Source organism: Mustela nigripes, chromosome 5 (genome assembly GCF_022355385.1).
Source record: "Mustela nigripes isolate SB6536 chromosome 5, MUSNIG.SB6536, whole genome shotgun sequence".
NCBI lineage: Eukaryota > Metazoa > Chordata > Mammalia > Carnivora > Mustelidae > Mustela > Mustela nigripes.
Window position 1 is genome coordinate 20,767,489 of NC_081561.1, and position 21,158 is coordinate 20,788,646.

At 38.3% G+C, this 21,158-nt stretch overlaps 1 protein-coding gene across 3 annotated transcripts in view; it reads left to right on the forward strand.

Moving 5' to 3' along the window:
* Nucleotides 1–21,158, forward strand: part of LOC132017640 (uncharacterized) — a 284,337-nt gene that overhangs the window by 54,257 nt on the left and 208,922 nt on the right. For 2 of the 3 annotated variants that reach the window (XM_059399535.1, XM_059399534.1), the window contains exon 2: nt 2,406–2,600. The gene's annotated coding sequence lies outside the window, so the exon portion shown is untranslated. Of the gene's footprint in view, nt 1–1,020; nt 1,038–2,405; nt 2,601–21,158 lie in introns of those variants that run through there. The other variant, XM_059399536.1, reaches the window with a different exon arrangement.

Here is a 21,158-nt window from a genome sequence, read left to right on the forward strand (position 1 = left end):
TCTTGTCTTTTCTTGTTCAAAAAGAACTTCTACAGTCTTGCAGATGATGAGCCTGTTATTCCTAAAACCCCAGAAGTGGGCTTACAGAGTGGTAGAAGGAACACAGTATTGGGAGTATATGACCTGGTGCTTTCATCCCAGGTCAGATGGCCCCTGCTTCTTTGTACAGCCCCCTTAGCCAGCATTTGAGCCTGCTGTCCTTGCTAGTGTGGGGATAAGAACAAAACACATTTCAAAGCCAAAAGAAAATTTTAAAAGGTCATCAGACCCATCAGACCCTTCTTAGCTTATTGCTTTGATATTTGAAGCCCATGAGTTGTTAAGGTAACAGAGCTAAAAGGAAGCAAAACCATGCTGTAAACAGTTTTTTCCTGACTTAGGGTTTAGTGTAATAGTTTCATCATTGTTCCCTCCATTCAGCAGTGATGAAGGCACGCCCCAGGTAAATGCACCATGGAAGTGCAAAATGTTATCAGTATTTCTCTTAAGATACCTGTAAATATGGCATGCGTGTTTTTACTTAGAAAATAAGTGTTTGGGGTTATAATATGTATATTAAGATTTTATGTTAAATCTTTAACTATATAATGATGCATAGACAATATGACTAGGGAAGTAGTCTCTTTGGTCAAATAAATCCTTCTGTTCCTACTCTGATTATTACATTGGATCCTTTTATTGATTATTCTGAAGTGTAATAGTCAATATACATAATAAATCATGAGATTCAGTATTTGAATTGTAGATGTCCCACCGGGACCTGGAATCAAATTCTATAAAGCTACACTGTACAGTTTTGCATTTGAAGTAATAGGACTTTGCAACAGTATAACTAAATACAATACCATCTTTTCAAATATATTATTTACTTTTTATTCTTAAAAAGCTGAAAACGATTCTGAGGTGGAAAACCAAAAAAGGTTAAATGAAATTTCTTTAAACCAAATACGTTTTGGCAGCTTTTGAATATTGATTGTGTTTGTGTTTTGTAGACTCTATGGAAGACCATTACATACTTGTTCTACATCATTACGGAGGTATAAAATTGCCTATATTTAAATACAATGTGATCCATTTTGACATGTTTATACAGTAGTGAAAACATCTTCATAATCAAGATAAATAATAATTTCGTCATTCCCCAGACTTACCTTAGAGCTCCTTTGCAGTCCTTTCCTCCTTCCAACCCTATTTGCAGGCAACCATAGACTTGCTTCTTTCTTTTCCCTGTAGTTTCCATCTTCTATAATTTTACATAAAGAGAATCATAAATATACACTTTTTTCGGGCCAACTGTCTTCACTTAGCATGTTTTTAGTGAGTTTTTGATAGGTGCTATTGTATGTACAAGAATTTACTTTTTCCTTTTTGTCTTTGCCCTGTGCTATTCCATTATGTGGACAGATATGCCATAATTTTCTTTTCCGTTCATCTGTTTCTGGGACATTAGTTAATTTCCAGTTAATGGCAGTGCAGACTAAGCTGCCAGATCTTTGTGTGGGCATTTTGTTCTCTTTTCTTACGGGTGAATACCTAGAAACTGAAATGGCTGAGTCGTAGGACAGAGGGGTATGCTCAACATTTTGTGAAGCCACCAAATGGTTTCCCAAGTGGTTACCTCATTTTACATTTCTACCACAAGTATGTGGGAGTTCTGTTTGCTCAAAGTTCTGGTCGGTGCTGGTTATGGTCAGTCTTTTTCATCTTAGCCAATCAAAAAGATGTGCATTTAATTTGCTTTTCTCTGAAGAAAAGCGATGTTTGCATCATTTCATGTTTTGGCATTTGGATATTTTCTTTTGTCAAGTTTCCAAATCTTTTATCTGTTTTCTTTCTTTTTTTTTTCTTAAATGGGCTGTTCATTATTGTAAATGATCTTTTGACGAGTTTGAATACAAGTGCTTCATCTCACATGGTGTTGAGAAAATTTCCCTGCTGAATATGGCTTGGTTTTAAGTTCTGAAGAAGTATGATTTATCCATTTTAGGTTCAGTTATTTGTATTTTTGTGTGTGCCTGCACGTTCTTTCTGCAAAATCCACCCACTATGAGATTGCATGTATCTTCTCGTATGTTTTCCTTTAGAAGTGTTACCATTCTGGGTTGTATGTTTGGATCTAGATTCTTTTCTGAATCCATGTTTGTTGAATGTGCAGTATAGATCATTGCACTTTCTCTTTCAATTTTGATTTCCACTTGACCCAGCCTCACTTGTTGAGAACACCATTTCTTTCCCCATTGTACTGCCTTGAGACAGTTGTCAAAAATTGACCATATTTATATGTGGATTTATTTCTGGACACACTCTTTTTTTCATTGATGTAGATCTGCATCTTTTTGCTAGAAACACACATTCAGTTTTTTGTTTGTTTGTTTGTTGAAAGATTTTATTTATTTATTTGACAGAGAAAGATCACAAATAGAGGAGCAGGCAGAGAGCGAGAAGGAAGCAGGACTCCCGTGGAGCAGAGACCAATGCGGGGCTTGATCCCAGGACCCTGAGATCATGACCTGGGCCGAAGGCAGAGGCCCAACCCACTGAGCCACCCAGGCACCTCAGCAACACACATTCTTGAAGAACTTTATTAATCTTGAAAGAAGGTAAGGCACATTCTCCAACTTTTAACTATCTAGAATCTTTGAAATTTTAAATTTTAGAATCATGTGGTCAATTTCTACCACAAAACAAGCCTTGTTGATTTAGTTTGGAATTACATGGAGTCTAAAGATCAGTTTGGGACAGTTGTCATCCACGGATATGGTACATCTTCCCATTTATTTCTTCTTTAATCCAGTAATGTTTTGTAGTTTTTAGTATGGTGGTACTGTGCATCTTTTCTTGGATTCATTCCCAGGCTTTCCTTTTTTCCTCACTAATATAAAAGGAATTACAAAAAAATTCATTTCAATATTTGCTACTAATATATTATTATAGAATGGCTTTTAAAAATAATAACTTTCGTGTGCACAGTGCTAAATCTTTCATTAGGTTTTATGGGTTCTTTGGTATTTTCTAGATAAGCAATCCTAGAAGCATGCAAATATTGACAGTTTTACAAATGCTTTTTTGACTGTTACTTATTTCTTTTCTTCTGTTAATGCAACGGGTAGATCTTGTAGTAAAATGATGAAAGACAATATTGAAAGCAGACATTCTTGCCTTCTTACCTCATGGGGAAAAATTAGGTCTTTCACTCTTGAACTGTAATATTGTATTGGTTTTTCCTAGATGTTCTTTATCAGTTTAAAGAAATTCTCTGCTATTCCTAATATGCTGAGACCAATCTATCTATCTTTCTTTCTTTTTAATATCATGAAAGGTGTTGTAGTTTTTAAATGCTTTTCGTTTTGCATTTTGTTGAAGTGACTATATTTTTCTTTATCCTATTCTGCATTTTAAACCTGGCATTTTAAGAAAAGTTTCATTGGTTATGCCATCACTTTGTTTACAGATACACACACACACACACACACACACACACACACACATTGTATTGCACTTGATAACATTCTGTTAAGGATATTTACATCTATTGCAGGGATATTGAAGTGTGACTTTATTTTTTATAAACTATCCTTTAGATTTTGGTATTAGCATTATGTTGGCCTAATAAAGTTGGGTAGTGACCCCCAATTTTTTATTTTCCGAAAATATTTACAAAAAATAAGTGACTTGGGAGTTTGCCAGAATTCACTACTAAAAATATTTGGTCTCGAGTTTTCTTTACAGAAAGGTACTTCAGGGGCGCCTGGGTGGCTCAGTAGGTTATAGCTTCTGCCTTCGGCTCAGGTCATGATTCCAGGGTCCTGGGATCGAGTCCCGCATCAGGCTCTCTGCTCGGCAGGGAGCCTGCTTCCCCCTCTCTCTCTGCCTGCCTCTCTGCCTACTTGTGATCTCTTTCTCTGTCAAAATAAATAAAATATTTTTTTAAAGAAAGGTACTTCATAATTTAATTTCATAATTATTCTTTTTGTTTTCATGCGTCATCTTTGGTAAGTCACATTTTTCAAGAAATTTATCAGTTTTTTTCGTTGTCACATATTTTATTGTCATACTGTATTTTTTACCTTTTTAAAGCCTGTTGGATCTATATGATGAACTCTCATTCCTAGTATCGTCGATTTCTGTCCCGCTCTCATTTTCTTAAACATTCTACTTAAGGCTTTGTCAATTTTGTTGATTTTTTTTTTTCTGAAATAACTATTAGATTTTGTCTGTTTTTTCCCCCCTCACTGATTTTTTCTTTTTACTATTTTCTTCCGCCTAGTCACTTCAGGGTTAAATTCATTTTTTGACAGTTATTTAGGATGGAAATCTGAGCTCTTTTTATTTCTTTCGTTTTTTCTAATATAAGAATCTATAGTCATGAGTTACTCTCTAAGTCCTTTTTCAGCTTCAATCCACAATTTTTTGTATATTCAAAATCATTTCCAGTTACCTTATGGATTTGTCTTTTATACATGTATTATTTTGAAGTGTAATTTACTGATATTTGGTGTTTTTCTCAGTGTTCTTGTTTGCTACTTTAACTGTGTTGTGGTCAGAGAATACAATAATTTTTAATATTGACCTCATTATGAACCAGAATATGATCTATCTCAGTGAATGTACTTTGCATATGTGAAAGTAATGTGTATTCTGAATTCCGTAGGTGAGGATTCTTTAACTAGATCAAAATAGTGCTGTTTTTGAGATCTTCTGTATTTTGGTGAGGGGTAGAATCTAGTTTAAGAATTACTCAGAGGAGTATTAAAATCTTTTGCCAAGAGTGTAGAATTGTCTGTTTCTTCCCTCTGTGCTGTCAGTGTTTTGTTTTATATATTTTTAAGATTAACACTGATAATTGTTTACCTGATAATTTGTCCCTCTTGTCATCTGAAATATTACTTTTATTCTCTGGAAATACTTTTTGTCTTGAAATTTGTGTTCTCTGATATTAAAGTTCCATTTTCTGCTTACTAACTGCTTAGTACCTATTTGCCTATTCATTATTGTCAATCTATTTTCTTTATGCTTAAATTGTCTTTCTTACATTCAGTGTATAGTTGTTCAAGATTTTATAGTCCTTTTGTTAACCAGTGCCATTTAATTAGTGTCTTCAGACACTAATTTACACTCTACATTATATATTTTCACTTCCGTCTTCCCTGTGATCTTTTTTATATTATTTGAGTAGTATTTCCTATTCCAGTTTAGTTTAATGTATGTGTTTTTGGCAAAGTCTTTTTGTATTTTCTTTTATAAAAGTATTTTCTTTAGGAATCACATTTTACATATGAAATATTTCAGTCTATTTTAATACTGTATAATTTCACATGAATCGTAGAAAATTTATAATAATATAGTTTATCCCTCACTGACCATTATGTTCTAGCTTTCATATGTATCATATCTATGTACACTGAAAATCCTGCCAGCTAATAAAATAGTTTTTCTTTTAATTATATGCATTCTAAAGAACTTAAAAAAGAAAATTAATCTTTTACATTATCCAAGAATTTATATTTCTGTTACTCTTTCTTTGTTCCTTCTGGTTATCACTTCTGTTCATTGTGAAGAACTTGCATTAGCAAATATTATATATCATATCACCTGGTGACTAATTATCTTATTTTTCCTTTATTTGAAAATGCATTGATTTCACTGTCATGTTTGTGGGATATTTACACTAGCTACAGTATTCGGGTTTGACGTTTTTATCCATTTATCCTATGAAGATGAATGTTCTGTCCTTAGGCTTGCCGTGTTTCTGATGAGAAATCTTCAGTATTTCAAACCATTCCCCTGTGTGCAATGGGCCAGATAGATATAGATTTTTTTTCAAAAATTGTTTATATTTGTTTTTCACCATTTTAGCTATGATGTCTGGATGTGGATTTCTTTGTGCTCAGATCTGGAAATTTATGTATGTAACTATGTTTAGTAAACTTAAAGGCAGTTACTTAAATTGTTTTCTCAAAAATGCCATGATGTGACATGTGGAATCTAAAACAGTTGAATAGGTAGAAACAGAGATTAGAATATTGGTTATAAGAGGTATAGAGTTGGGGAGTTGGGGAGATGTTGGTTAGGCAGTACAAAGTTGCAAGTGTAGAGTTCTAATGTATAGCATAATAATATAGGCAGTAATACTACATTGAATATTGATTTGCCAGCAAAGTGTTGACTTTAGTCATCATTACATTACCTTTATGTGTATCAAATCATCATATTGCCCACCTTAAGTATATACAGTTTTCATTAAAAAAAGTTCTTTTTAATTTCTCTTTCCTCTCCTTGTACTCCAGGTATGTGTGTTACCTATTTGGAAATGTCTCACAGGTCCCTGGGGGATTTCTTTTTTAGTTTTTTTTTTCACCCACTATATTTTTAGATTTGGATTGTTTCAGCTGATCTGTATTAACGTTCCTAGTTCTTCCTTGTATTATTTCCATACCACTATTGAATTCACCCAGTGAGGTTTTCCTTTTAAATATTTTTTTGCTTCCAGGAATTTCATTTTTTTAATTATTTGCTTTTCTCTGTCAACAACGTATATTTTCATTTATTTCCACAGAGTTTTCTTTACTGGTTTTCTTTACTAGTTATCCTAGCTGCGTACATGTCTTGGACAGCTTCAACACCTAGACCCTCTTTTTGTTGTTTGTTTTTTGGTCTTTTCCTTTGGGAATTCACCATATTTTCTTGTTTTTGTTTGTTTGTTGGTATGTTGAGTAGTTTTGGATTGTATTCTGGGTAGTTTGACGATTGTGTTGTGCAGAGTCTATCATAATATTTCTATCATAACCATCTGGAGATGTTGATGTTTATTTTAGCGGCTATTGGGCCATTTAGCTTTGGGCTGTAAGTGGTGCCTCACCTTTGGGAGGTGATTCAGACCTCAGTTCGTCTTTCTCGGGCATGGCTGTATTGGTTTGCTGTGTCTCTGTGCATGTGGTCAGAAGTCTCAGATCTCCGTTCAGCTCCCAGTGCCTTTGATACCTTCACTGGGACTGTCCTTGTACGTGTTTGGCTCAGGAATTTAAGTGATACTTATTTACAGAATTAAGGGATCCCCTTTCTCTCACTCTTTCATCTGTGGGGTTCTCTCTAAACTCTCTGGCCTGCTGGAACCCTTACTTCTGATTCTTTTTGCCAGAAACAGTTTATCTGAGGTTTTACCTACTTGTACAGCTATCATTGCTAGTACCTTTGCAACTGGGGTCATACTGCCCAAGAAAAACTGAAATGAGAAACTCATCATTGTACAAGTCACTTTCCCAAGTTTTGATTCTCTGAACTCATCTGCCTGCTAGGGAGAGTCTTCAGGGGGCTGAGGCAGATATGGAAAAGTATGTGTGTCACCTGCATATGGACGTCTGTATCTATCTAACTATATATATGTAAAGTTTGCAGTTTTTAATTGTAACCTGCCTGAGGAATGGGTGATAGTGGGCTCACTCTACCCCAATGGAATCAGAACCCATATTGAATTTTTTGCCCCAGAAAAAAATCGACTTTATGTCAAAGTATGGAGTCTTCTGTTTAGCAAACCCATTGTGACAAAGTTCTCTTCTGGTGGGAGTTGTGCAGAAAAGAGCAGAGGTGATAGGCAAATTGTGCTCAAAACAAACACACACAAACCCAATTTAAGAAAACAGCTCCTGTGATACTTCACATTCTGCATTCCAGCTGATCTTTGCATTTATCATTATTTAAAGGGCATGGAGCACAGTACTAGGCTTTTTTCCCTCCAATGGATTGTTAAAGATAAAATAGATTATATGTGTTTGGAGACATCAGTATCAATCTACATGTAACTCAATTGCACAACTAATCTTTAGGTATATTTTTTCAAGCCCCTTAGGACTGATACTTTGTAGTGATTTAAATATGTTTCAGTTAAGAATAAGGAGTTTAAGAATTAACACTGGTGACATTTCCTGTTGTGAAATGCATATAGTAGGTCAGTGCCAACTTCCTTACGAAAGTGAGTTTATATAACGATAAATTTTTTTTAAAAATCAGGATAAATTATTATGTCTGAATGACGTGTATGTTGGAAATAGTGCAATATTCTTTTTTTTGTTTGTTTCTCAGAATAAACTGAGGCTGGTGCATATTGTGTATTAAATATTTCTGCTTTTTGGGTAGTGATTAAGTGAGACTTTTAAGCCAATGAAGAATGAGGGCAGCAAGGCCATTTTATGCAACAATGAAATTATATTGTTTTCTTAAAACATAGGGTGTATGAACATGCAATAAAGCATAGGATTTTCCATATGCATAAGATACCCTTTTGACCCCGCATTAGATCAAGTTATTTGAATAGGGTTCAGAGGAGAAGCACATTGCATTTCAGGTGAAAGAATTTTGTAATGTGCACTTCCCAAGCATTTCTTCTTCTTTGCTCCCTGAAATTGTTAGTATCAAAATAGCAATTCTCTGCATTTCTATCGTTATTTGTAAAATGATGCAGCATTTTGTTGTATGGCAACACGGATGTAGAAACTACTTGTGTTTAATCTCTATTTTATGATGTCCAATTACCGCAGTGTTTTACATTTTAAAAACTGAGAGGTTCTTTACATTGGGTGCCATGCACAAATCTTCGTGGGAAGCACCAGGTGAGCTTTTCACAAATACACGGTCTCCATGTGTAACCCCAGATTGAGATCTGGATCCTGGCTCTCAGCCCTGATCCCTGGAACTTTTTTCATTCCCCTTCCCTCTCAGTATCCTCCATCCCCAGCCAGAGCTAATCATTTTGACGTTTGTCTGCACTTGTTAGTTACCTGTTCTTAAACTGTATGTAAATAGAATCATGCAGAATCCCATAATGCTTTGAGATTCACGTGTTATACATTTCTATAGTTCTTGCATTTCTACTGGCGAGGAGTATTTAATTTTATCAATATGTCCCAGTTTGGTCATCCATTTTTCTCTCGCTAGCTTTCTTCCATTTTTGGGCTTTATGACTAAAAACACTTAGAATTTTCTTATACACATCTTTTTGTGGAGATAGCTCACATTTTTCATAGGATACAAGTTCATTATAAATTGTGTTTATTATAGCAATTTCTCTATTCCTTTTTTACGTCAACTTTTAGAAGATACTTGGCTATAACAGGAAAAAAAATGGCCCCAGATGTACAAGTTATGCTAAAATATGTTCATATTTTTGAAAGATTAGGTGCCCTTTTTTTGAAACGTGGGTTCTCCATATTCGATTCTCTTATACAAACTGTAAAGAAAAATTAAGCATTGTATATCTATAAAAGGCATATGAAAATTAAAACATACCACCTCTATGAGATTCTCTTCTTCCGAACAACTTATATGATTATTTTCTCCCTCGAAGACCAACCACACGGTAGCATGTCTTTTTCCTGCTATGTTATTTGACTTTACCATATAATAAACAATTACATGTCCATCTCCCCATGAGACTACAAGCTCCTTGGAGACCAAGGCCATCTGTGTCTTACTCATCTTTCTATTCCTGGAATCTAGCACTTTGCCTGGCGCATGGTAGGTAGACTTTATGTCTTGTGTGACTTGAATAGCTACCTTTTGTCTAGGGGGTTTATTTGCCTTGCGGAGGCTGTTTTTGCTATGGAAACATAACACACACTTAGCTTTAGCTCAGGCGTTTATTATTCCCTTTGTCTTTAGTCTTTTGTTTAAAACATGAGCTGACTTATCCCAGTTTCCTGTTTCTATAGAGTAGGCTTTTGATGGAAATGCACCCTACCAAGAACCTATGAAATGTTTGTTTTATTAGTCTAATTACATTATACTAAACTTCACTGATGTGTCATTGAGGAAAAACAACTGCAGGTAACGACTGTATATACATGTGCCTATACAGAGATAAAGAATAGACTCTTAAGGTTTTTTTTTTCCTAAGGTATATAGTACTTGGTGCACTCTATACTTCGTGGTAGAAGGCAAACCTCATTTTTCCTTTTTTAATGTGCAAAAGACACATTATCTGTTTAGCATGATTAAAAGACCTTGAAATTATGCATGATTTTCATTACTACTGGGATTTCTATGTCGAATCAAAGGTCATTATTCTAATCATCTCAGACCTCTCTTTTTCCCTAATATATCTTTGCAATGCCCATCTGTCAGTGGTTCATGGTGTAACCTTTTCTGATAGGGGCAGGATGGCAGCTGGACAGCAGATGGGAGTTTTGCCCTGCCTCTTGATTCAGCTCCTGGCCCAGGCAGAAACTGTCACCGACTGTCAGTTTGTCCTCACAGTTTGTGGGTTCCAGAACCGTATTTGGCATCCCAGCCACGGGTCTGAAGCGACACAGAGCTGGATCAGCGTTACGGGTCATTGTGACTAGTTAATGGTTAATTACTAACAGGGTGGGGGACACCTGATGAATCTACAAAAGCGTTTTCTTTCTGTCTCACTGTGTGTTAGATGTTCAGGACCCCAGAGTCCATTCTCAAGTTCAATATGGCATTCTTAGGAAAATATTATGATAATACACGACTTTTTGTATTTTTAAAATCTAACTCCATTTGCCCAAAGTCTTTGTTTCTGTGTAAAAGCACGTGAAGAAGCCTGCGAGAAGGAGAGATACATGGACAGACAGTGGCTTGAAACTTCAATGTTTTTGTCCAAATTGTTGGACGACTTGTCATCTTCCAGAATTCCTAAAGGTAATGGAAGGTTAAAACTTGGTTTAATGATAACATTTTGAATGCAGTAACAATAAATGCTTGTGCCATAGCCTTCAAAGAGGCTTCATGAGATTGCTGGTTTTTATAGGGCAGAGGAGAAAGTCTTTTTTATTCTTTTTCTTTTTATTCCAGACTATTAAACACGCACTGTTTTTAATTTGTGCATGAGTTTGTTGCTTTAAAAGTGACTTGCTTCATTGTAGGTATAAACCAGATTCGAGGGAACAGACAAGGCTGAGTAAATCCATGATGGTGGTTAAGCCTTGACAGTGACCGTGAATAAAAGACCGTCACGAGTCGAATTGTGTGCTGAGCTAAGAGGGGGTTTTTCCCTTAGTTTCTTTGGACTGAGAACTTCACAAAGATCATATTGTGCCCTTTCTTCAGCTGAACTGAATCTCCACTTTGGTAAGAATAGAAGAGAGTTTATGTAAAGAAAATGAGTCTACTGATCTTTCGGTAATTATCCGTCCTGAGTATTGAACATTGTCCGTCTCTCAGCCAGCAGTGTGCCCAGTGCTCAAGGAGACCCTCAGAACACTCCAGTCCCTCCTTGTACTCTGGGCTACATTGAACTACGGTGCCCATTTTTAAGAACTCTGTGCTGTGTCCTCGGGTGAGATTGTGTATGCATGTCTCTGTGTGTGTAATTATCCATCAGATTACATGTTTGATAGGTGATTGAGGTACCTTCTTTTTGGAACCATGGTACTCTGTGGCCTCCTTGAAACCAACCCATTGATTCTTTTAAAGTAATCTTGAAATTGAAAAAAATCTTGTCACACCCCTGCCAGCAATAAATGTACCTTAACATGGGTCTTGCTAACATGAATTCAGGGGAGGTGTGGACAGGTTCTAATTAATTATGAATCTGTAAACGTTGGAGGAGAGGTTTAGGTCGAAAGTCCCCATGTGACCGATAGTGCTGTGATGCTCTAATCCCAAAAAGCGGCCTCATAATAAATGCCCGTGAGTCATGGCGTTCAGGCAAAGTCATGAACTTGAGGAAAGTGAGCAGTCCCCGTGGTTTAGACAGCTAGCCGTCGCGCCGCCTGATTCCCTCAGACTCGATCTTGCTTTTGGAAGGTGACTCTCCAAGGAAAGGTTACAAGCATAACGGACTGTTCTACATAAAGTTTTAAGCTGTCTGATGTTTGCTGTCTTTGATAAGCAACTGAGGTCTCCTATTTCTGTCATCCCGTATGTTGTAGCGTGCCTGATGGGTTTCAAAGGGCGTTTCCCACGCTTTATCTCTTCTGATTTCAAAAAATCCTCACGGGCAAGTGGAGAAGAAATCTATCTAAATAATCGAGTACAAAACGAAGTTCAGCTTCCTGTTGGATCAGTTACTGCCTTTTTGCCCCCGCCATCAACACGGAATCAATAACCACAAACTTCCAGAAGGTTCTTACCTTCAAGAAGCTTCCATGGTCATAGGCAGTAGAGATGATGAATAGATTAGCATATGCAGAAATTCCACATCTGAATGAAAATGATCACAAATGCTAAAGCAGACCCCAGTGTCTGAGGTGGAGTCGGGGTGTGCTTCTTCATGGAGGGGCCAGAGAAAGCCCGTGTGTGTGTGTGTGTGTGTGTGTGTGTGCGCGCGCGCGCGCACATTTTGTCACTGTTGTCTTATTGAGATAGTCTTCACGGATACACAGATTGAGAATTTCACAAGTTTTAAGCATGTAGCCAATGGGTTTTGATGAATATAATCTGTGCCCCTGTTAATATGTAGACTCTTTTTATCCCCATAAAGAACACCCCTGCCCTTTTAGAGTCAGACCTGTTGTCTCCACTCCCCAAGGGAAACACTCTTCTGATTATTTAATCATAGGTCAGTTTTGCCAGTTCTGGAAGTGGAGTCAAGCACTATATACTTTCTGTGGCTGGATCTTTCCTTCTCTTAAGATTGTTGATGTTTGGGGCGCCTGGGTGGCTCGGTCATTAAGTGTCTGCCTTCAGTTCAGGCCATGATCCCAGGGTCCTGGGATCGAGTCTCTGTGATCGGGTCCCAGGACTGGGCTGTACGGCGGGACGGACTGGCTGTGCGGCGGGAAGCCTGCTTCTCCCTCTCCCACTCCCACTGCTTGTGTTTCCTCTCTTGCTGTCTTTCTCTCTGTCAGATGAATAAATACAATCTTTAAAGGAAAAGACTGTTGACGTTTATTCATGCTCTTGCTCTATTGTGATTCTTCCTATTTATCATGTTCCCTTCTTTGGGTTTATCATAAATTTCTTTTAATCCACTTTCCAACGTGGATTGTTTCCAGTGTGGGCCATTACACATTAAGTGGTTAGGAATAATTTTTATACCAGATTGTTATATTTATATATGTGTGTGTGTGTGTGTGTGTGTGTGTGTGTGTGTGTTTGTATTTCTCTCTGGTAAATACCAAAGACTGGGCGTTGAACTTTAAAAACAACTTCCATACCAGTCCCCAAAGAGATATACCATTTTCCCCTCCCAATAGCAATTTGTAAGAGTCCGTTTTTTTTTGTTCTTTTCTTTTTTGCCCCGTTTCATGTCCTCATCGACATTTGTTGGTATCAGTCTCTGGATCTCAGCCATTTGAGTCGGTGTCTAATGGTGCCACCTGTGGTTTTGATTTGCATTTCCAAAATGACTAATGTTGGTGAGCACTTCTTCTTCTTCTTCTTTTTTTTTTTTTTTTAAAGATTTTATTTACTTATTTGACAGAGATCACAAGTAGGCTGAGAGGCAGGCAGAGAGAGAGAGGCGGAAGCAGGCTCCCCGCTGAGCAGAGAGCCTGACAAGGGGCTTGATCCCAGGACCCTGGGATCATGACCTGAGCCGAAGGCAGAGGCTTTAACCCACTGAGCCACCCACGTGCCCCATGAGCACTTCTTCTTGAGCTTATTGGCTTTTCACATATATCACTTTGTGAAATGCCTATTCAAGTATTTTGCCCATATTTTGAATTGAGTTGTTGGTCTCTGTATTATTGAATTGTAACAGTTAGAACTCCTTTGTCAGATCCGTGTGCTGTGATCATTTTCTCCTAGTCTGTAGCTTTATCCGCTTATTTTCCCAATGACTTCTTTCAGAGGACAAAGGTTTTCATTTTAATGAGGTTCACATTATTATTTTTTCCTTTAATTATCATTGTTGCATTTCTAGGAAATTTTTGCCTTCCCTAAGATCACAAAGATATGCTTTTATGTTTTCCTTTAAAAGTTTTATCGTTTAATTTTGCTGCTTAGATCTGTGATAATCTAAGGTACATTTTCATGTATGATGTGAAGTGTGGGTCAAAGTTCACCTCCTCCCCTCCAGCCGCCCATAAATAACCAGTTGTTGTAGCATCACTGGTTGTGGGATCTCTCTTTATCCTTAGAGATGCTTTGGGTTCTTGGTTGAAAAGTCACTACTTTTCTATTTGGAACGTAGAAATATGAAAAGAACAGTTTTTCCAGCCTTCCAACAACAACAAAATGGTAAAAAAAAAAAAAAAATTGTCACTACATAACACTTCTTCAACCCATGAGAGGGCTGGGGTCCCAAGGCAGCCAAGTGACCTGAAAGCCAAGGAAGGAGGAGTGCCTCCGAGGAGAGATGAGTACAAGTCCTGACTTACCAGAGGCCTATGTGTCCAGATGCTGACAGGCCGAATGCCACTAACATGGGTGACAAATTGTCTAAAGCCCAGTGTGGGGTAGCAAGAGAAGGGAAAACTTCTGGGAGCTGTAGGCACCAATGGAATTTGTAGTCATTCCTTAGTGATGCATAAAATATACGTAAGAGTGATAGGTCAAGGGCGCCTGGGTGGCTCAGTGGATTGAGCCCCTGCCTTCGGCTCAGGTCATGATCTCAGGGTCCTGGGATCAAGCCCCGAGTCAGGCTCTCTGCTCAGCAGGTAGCCTGCTTCCCTCTCTCTCTCTCTGCCTGCCTCTCTGCCTACTTGTGATCTCTGTCTGTCAAATAAATAAAATCTTTAAAAATAAAAAAAGAGTGATAGGTCAAGAGTCCTCATGGTTCATTCTTACCTGCAGGTCATGATCTCAGGGTCATGAGACTGAGCCCAGTGTTGGACTCTGCACTTAGTGGGGCGTCTGCTTGAGATTCTCTCTCCCTCTGCCCCCCCCCCGGTCAAAATCTTAATAAGAAAGAATGGGGTACAGTCAACGTGAGCAAATGTAACAAAGCTGCTGGCCCCGGTGAAGGATGAAAAATGTCCATTGTATTTAGCGATTTGGAAAATTACCTATAGCATTAGCAGGAGGTGGTTTCGTTGGACTGGCAAAGATTGAAACTAGAAACCACTGGATTCGGAAATGAATATGATATGAAGAAGATGGGCCAGTGAAAATACTTTATTTCCTCCAGATGTTTGGATAGAAGAGAAGGATTAGTGCATAGGTAGTGACACGGGAATAGGAGTGGTTTTTAAGGGGAAAAATGATTGGAGCTTGCTTATAAGACCAGTGGAAGATGTCAGTTGGATGGGAAAATGTGTCATTTGAAGAGAAAGGGCCAGTGGAGTGGTGTTAGCTTAGTGGTTGGGACTGGGACGTGTGTTGAGGGGTTCCTGGTGTAGTGCACATACCCTTACGTGCAACATTAAAAGACAGTTTGTAGAGTTTTAATATTTTCCTATGTCAGATAATAACTTATCTATGCTTAGAGACCTATATATGAATGCCATCTATATCTTCCTGATAATTTTTTTTTTCTTAAATGGGGTAGCAGGGAAATGTTTCCTCTTTACTGCGTTGTTGTGTGTTGATAGGCACTTTGTCAGAATACAGCTTTTGGGGGCGCCTGGGTGGCTCAGTGAGTTAAGCCTCTGCCTTCGGCTCAAGTCATGATCCCAGGGTTCTGGGATCGAGCCCTGCATCAGGCTCTCTGCTCAGCAGAGAACAGCCAGCTTTTCGGTAATGGTGCAGTAAACCAGTGTCACTCTGATGGAGTAATATGTAACAGACACAGTAAGTCAGATGATCATTCCATCTTGCTTGACATAATGGAAAATGGTTTGAAAACAAGACCCCAAAGAAGCGGCTTGAAACTCCAAAGTCGCATGAGTTTCAGGGCAGTGCTGTCTTTGAGGGCAAGGGCTGTGCAAACATTCATGTGCTTATCATTGTTCCTAGGATGGTAAGATGCCTCCACAATGACAAGTATATTGAAAGAGAGTAACATTGATGGAAGTCCTATTATCAACATTTGTTTTATTTTTTTATTTCTTGAAAGATTTATTTATGTATGAGTGAGGAGAGGGCCAACGGAAGGAGGAGAGAGAAAGAATCCTTGAGCAGACTCCGCACTGAGTGTGGAGCCCAACGAGGGGTTCCATCTCAGGACCCTGAGATCATGACCTGAGCCAAAATCAAGAGTCAGATGCTCAACTGACTGAACTGCCCAGGCAGTACTGTTGTCAACATTTTAAAGCATATGACTATTTGAGCATATTTAATCCTGTTATTTGATGTCTAGTAGAACCCCTAGAAATCCTGGGCTTTCAACAGTGGTTGAAGTCATGAAGTTTCAGCTGGCGTTAGAGCTTTAGTCATGGCAGCCAATTCCTCTGGTCAATGTAGAAGGCATTGTACCTGGCAGAAACACTGGCAGCATTCTTCTCCTATGCTTCTCAGTCCTGAACTGTGGGGCTTGACTGTTTGGCCAGACTCGTTTCCATTATATGCATCTTATTCTAAATATTCACCCCTTCCAATAATACAAATACAGTACATTTGTTATTTTTAACACTGCTTTACTTTTTACTCCAAACATGTGAGACAGGTTTATTTATATCCATATCTTAAATATTGACACATATGGATAAGAAAATGACATTTTCCTTTGGAAATTGAATCGACAATGGGAACTTTAGGTTGGCTGTCACAGTAGGTCACATGGAAGAACTTGGCCAAGTTTATCAACCATATTTGGCCTAGTTTTCTGCATATGTTTGCCAGATGCAAAAGCCAGCTTGTTGCTCCAGGGCACAGAAACCTGGAGGAACTTGTGCTTGGAACTTGTGCCATTTAATCCACTGGGTGTCTTTCTTTTTGCTGAGAGTTTACATAGAGAGGTCAGGTTATCCCAGAGGAACATAAATAGAAAGAGGCTTCTTTTTGCCTTTCACGAGCTACAGAGGATTTTTATAGAATGCTCTTGTGAAGTATTTTTGGTGACACAACTACAAAAAAAAAAAAAAAACCCTACAATGCTTAATGGTGAAAAAATATAGTTCTAGGTACAAATTACAAATGTTTGAACAATTGAGTTGAATAAATACATTCTTTTATTCAGGGGTCTCAGTGCCTTATAGACGTTGTCCCTTAGGATACAAAAATATTTGTATTCATATGAAATTCGCTCCCTATGTAACATATTTCAGAAATTTTAACAAATCAATCACACAATCAAAGGTCATATGTTTGTAGCTGATTCAGACCTGAAAACGAATAGAGATGTCAAAGTACTGAGCATATTGGATGTTTACACATGAATAAGCAAGATGGCAGAAATTGTTTTCCAGATTTCTTTTTTATTTTTGCCTTTGCATGTTTTTGGTAATTCTTCAAGTTGCAATTTTCATAGAATATGTTGTCATATTTTTGTTAGCTTGTGGTGTGCATGTATGTAATTCCATAGTTCTATCATTACGTCGTAGTATATAATTACATGGGGATATGTAAATGCTCCCCCTGCGCAAAAGAGGAAAAATGAGCCTGGGTTTTAAATTCCCTTACTGTAACATCTCACTACTATTTGGTAGTGGGGGATAACTGTACTTTTTAAAATTAAAAGTAACAGTTATAATTACATTGTAAGCAATGACCCTAATATTTCAGGGCACCTATTTGGGTTTCAGAATTTGGAAAAAATGGAATTCCGACACACTTATGGTACTTTTCCCCTTCACCCCGTTTTACATGTGAATGCTCTAGTCACTCTTTAGCTAACAAAGGAAACCTTGGATTGGTCTCATAAAACGTTCACGTCACAGGACACCTACACTCAAACTGAAAAATCATGACCTACCTCTGGAGGGAGGCTCCTGGTAGTTCTTCCCAGATTACCGGAAAATGTCACATATATGGAGGATGTTTTAATGAAGTTTATCAAATTTTATTTTTAAATGCTATGTGTGCGTGTGTGCATGCACGTGCTCGTGTATGTGTGTGTTTGGACAGCTGCTGTTGCTCCAGAGAGGAAGCGTTCATAGTCTACTGAGGCTGTTGAGATACGAAGTCACCAGGGATAAGTGGACAAAAAGTGAACATGGCTAGTTCCCATGACTTCCATATTGTTACATATGCTACATTTTGGTCTTTCCTTTTGTGATTAAGATGTATTGAGACAGGGGGTGCCTGGGTGGCTCAGGTGGTTAGGTGTCTGTCTGCCTCCGGCTGGGGTTGTGGTCCTGGAGTCCTAGGATTGAGTCCCACATTGGGTTCCTTGCTCAGCGGGGAGCCTGCTTCTCCCTCTGCCTGTTCTACCTGCCGTTCTCATGCTTCTGCTTTCTGTCTCTGACAAATAAAAGAAATAAAAATAAAAAATAAGATCTTTAAAAGATAATTGAGACAGGATGGGGCACCTGGGTGGCTCAGGTTATGATCTCAGGGTCATGAGATGGAGACCTGCATCAGGCTCTGCATGAGGCATGGAACCTGCTTAGGATTTTCTCTCTCCCTCTGCATCCCCACTTGGGCTCTCACACTCTCTAAATTTTTTTTTTTTTTTAAAAGAAAGGTTTATTGATACAGGTATTTTGTACTAAGTAATTTCTCACATCCCAATGTATAATGAATCTTCTACCTGTAAAATTATTGTAAATTATTGTAATTTTCCCAGTGACCATTTGATGTATGAGAAAAATTGGTTTAGAAAACATAAGAGCACCAGGATACTTAAAATCCTACATTGCTAAATTTGTTCAGTTGTATTATAATTACTTCTATATGTCTCAACTACTGTGTTCCAGTTTAAGAGCAGGGACAGTTTTTATTTTTATTTTTATTTTTTTTGAATTTTTTTTGGGGGGGTGGTTGTAATACTAACCAGACTCTAAAGTCTTTTTTAAAAATTTGTATGTAATTGACAAACATGTTACATTAGCTTCAGGTGTACAGCATTGTGATTTCACAACTCTGTGCAGATGCTGTTGTTCACCGGAAGAGTTCACTTCCATCTGTCACCATACACACTACTATGATACCTTGACTGTATTCCCTGTGCTGTAACTTTTATCCCAGTGACTTACTCATTCTATAAATGGCAGCCTGTATCTGCCACTCCTTTTCACCCCTTTTGCCCATACTTTGACTCCTTCCCCTTCCTCCCCTCTAGCAACCATTCGTTCTCTATAGGTCTTTTTCTTCTTTTTGTTGATTCAAGTTTTAGATTCCAAACACAAGCGAAGTCATATGGTGTTTGTCTTTCTCCTCCTTAGTCACTAAGCATGATACTCTCTAACTCCATCCATGTTGTTGCAAGTGGCAGGGTCTCATTCTTTTTTCATGGCTGCGTAATATCCCGTTGTGTGTATGTGTGTGTGCGTGTACCCATGTGCACGTGGATATATACATATATATCACAACTTGCTTATCCTTTCATCTATTTTTTTAAAGATTAATTTATTTATCTGATAGAGGGAGAGAGAGCACAAGCAGAGGGAGCTGGAGAGGGAGAAGCAGACTCCCCACTGAGCAGGGAGCCTGATGCGGGGCTTGATCCCGGGACCCTGAGATCATGACCTGGGCCGAAGGCAGGGGTTTAACCATCTGAGCCACCCAGGCGCCCCTCTCCTTTCATCTATTGATGGATGCCTACGTTGTTTCCATATCTTGACTATTGTAAATAATGCTGCAATGAATGTAGGAATGCATATATCTTTTTTAATTAGAGGGGGTTGTTTGTTTGTTTGTTTGTTTGGGCCAATACCAAGTAGCATAATTACTGGATCATATGGCAATTCTGTTAATATTTTATGTATATCTCTACTGTTTTCCACAGTGGCTGCACTAATTTACATTCTCAAATGGGTTCTTTTTTTTTTTTTTCCATATTCTCACCAACACTTGTTATTTCTTGTCATTTTGATTTTAACCATTCTGACAGGTGTGAGGCAGTACCTCTCTCTGTTTGATTTGTATTTCTGTGATGATGAGGGGGTGTAGAGCATCTTTTCATGTGTTTATTGGCCATCTGTAAATCATCTTTGGAAAAATTTTCTCTGCCCAGGTTTTAATTAGATTGCTTGTTTTTTGTTTCTTTTTCTTTGTTTTGGTTACGTAAGTTCTTTATCATAATTACATTTCCAATCCCTAGTGTAGTGTTTGTTATATCTGGAAGTATTTAACCAAGCTAGCTGAACAAGTAAGTTAATAACTTACTCTGATTTCTTTATTTTGCAGTCTTCAATGTCATGTGTTTTTTTTCTTTTCATAGGTAAGTAGCAAGGATTCATGTTCATGTTTTCCCTCCTGGAGTTGACTACTGTTGTCCAGGAACTTCTGTGTTAATAGTAAAAAGTACTCTAGAGTTATAGTAATTTTGGCATCACTGCTTACATGCTTCGTCTCCCTGGGAAAATTATCTTCCCCAAGCTTCCACGTCTTCATCTGTAAAATGGGTTAATTATAGCTACTCTTTATGGTTGTTATTTCAGTTGCTTTTTTATTCAGGAAACCCTTGAAATCTCTCATATTCTTAAATGGCGTAGCTTATTTAATAAGGATAAATTTTTGAAACCTTTAATGATACTTTTAAAAGTTTCCCTATAAATCTTGTTGCCCTACAGCTTCTGCAGTCATGGAATCAGTGGCCTTTCTTGCTTTAGGAATAGGGCAGATACAGCCTAGACGGTGGAACAGTTGTGTCATTGTGCACTTGTCGTAGGAGTTCTTACATAAGCCAGGGTTTGGTGGAAATGCTAAAGCTTCCATTAACACATTGAGGAGAAAGTCTGAAGGCCTGAGATGAAAGCTTATAAAAGTGAGACCCAACCACACAGGAAGGGAAGGCCCCCTACAGTGGTGCAGCTTGATGCTTGGTGAGATTTTGGGGGATGGGAGCCTGGGCAAGGCGACTTAAAAGGAAGACAGGGAGGTTGAGGAAGGAAATGAGAACAAAGGAAACTGTCTCCCTTCCCCTCTGGAACCCTGGGAAAGTCCTCCTGGGGACTTCTAACCCCTGCCTCTGCCGGCAGCTTTGGGCCGTAGAGTAGATAAGTGCCCTGTTGGGAAGACAGCACTCTATTCACCTCTTATCTGGGTGACTCATATCTGGGGCAGAGCTGGAGACCTGCGCTTATAAGTCAGCATGAGCACAATTGAGAGGTGTCCCAGAGCAAGGGGGATCTGTGGCAGATAGTGCAATGTGCCCCCTCCACCCAGGTTCCCCACAGTGGACACAGCCAGGTGGAGAGAAGCATCCCAGAGGCTTCAGAAACAGACATACCGATGGGCGAGACCCAAACCCAAAGACCAGGCCAAGTAGCTCC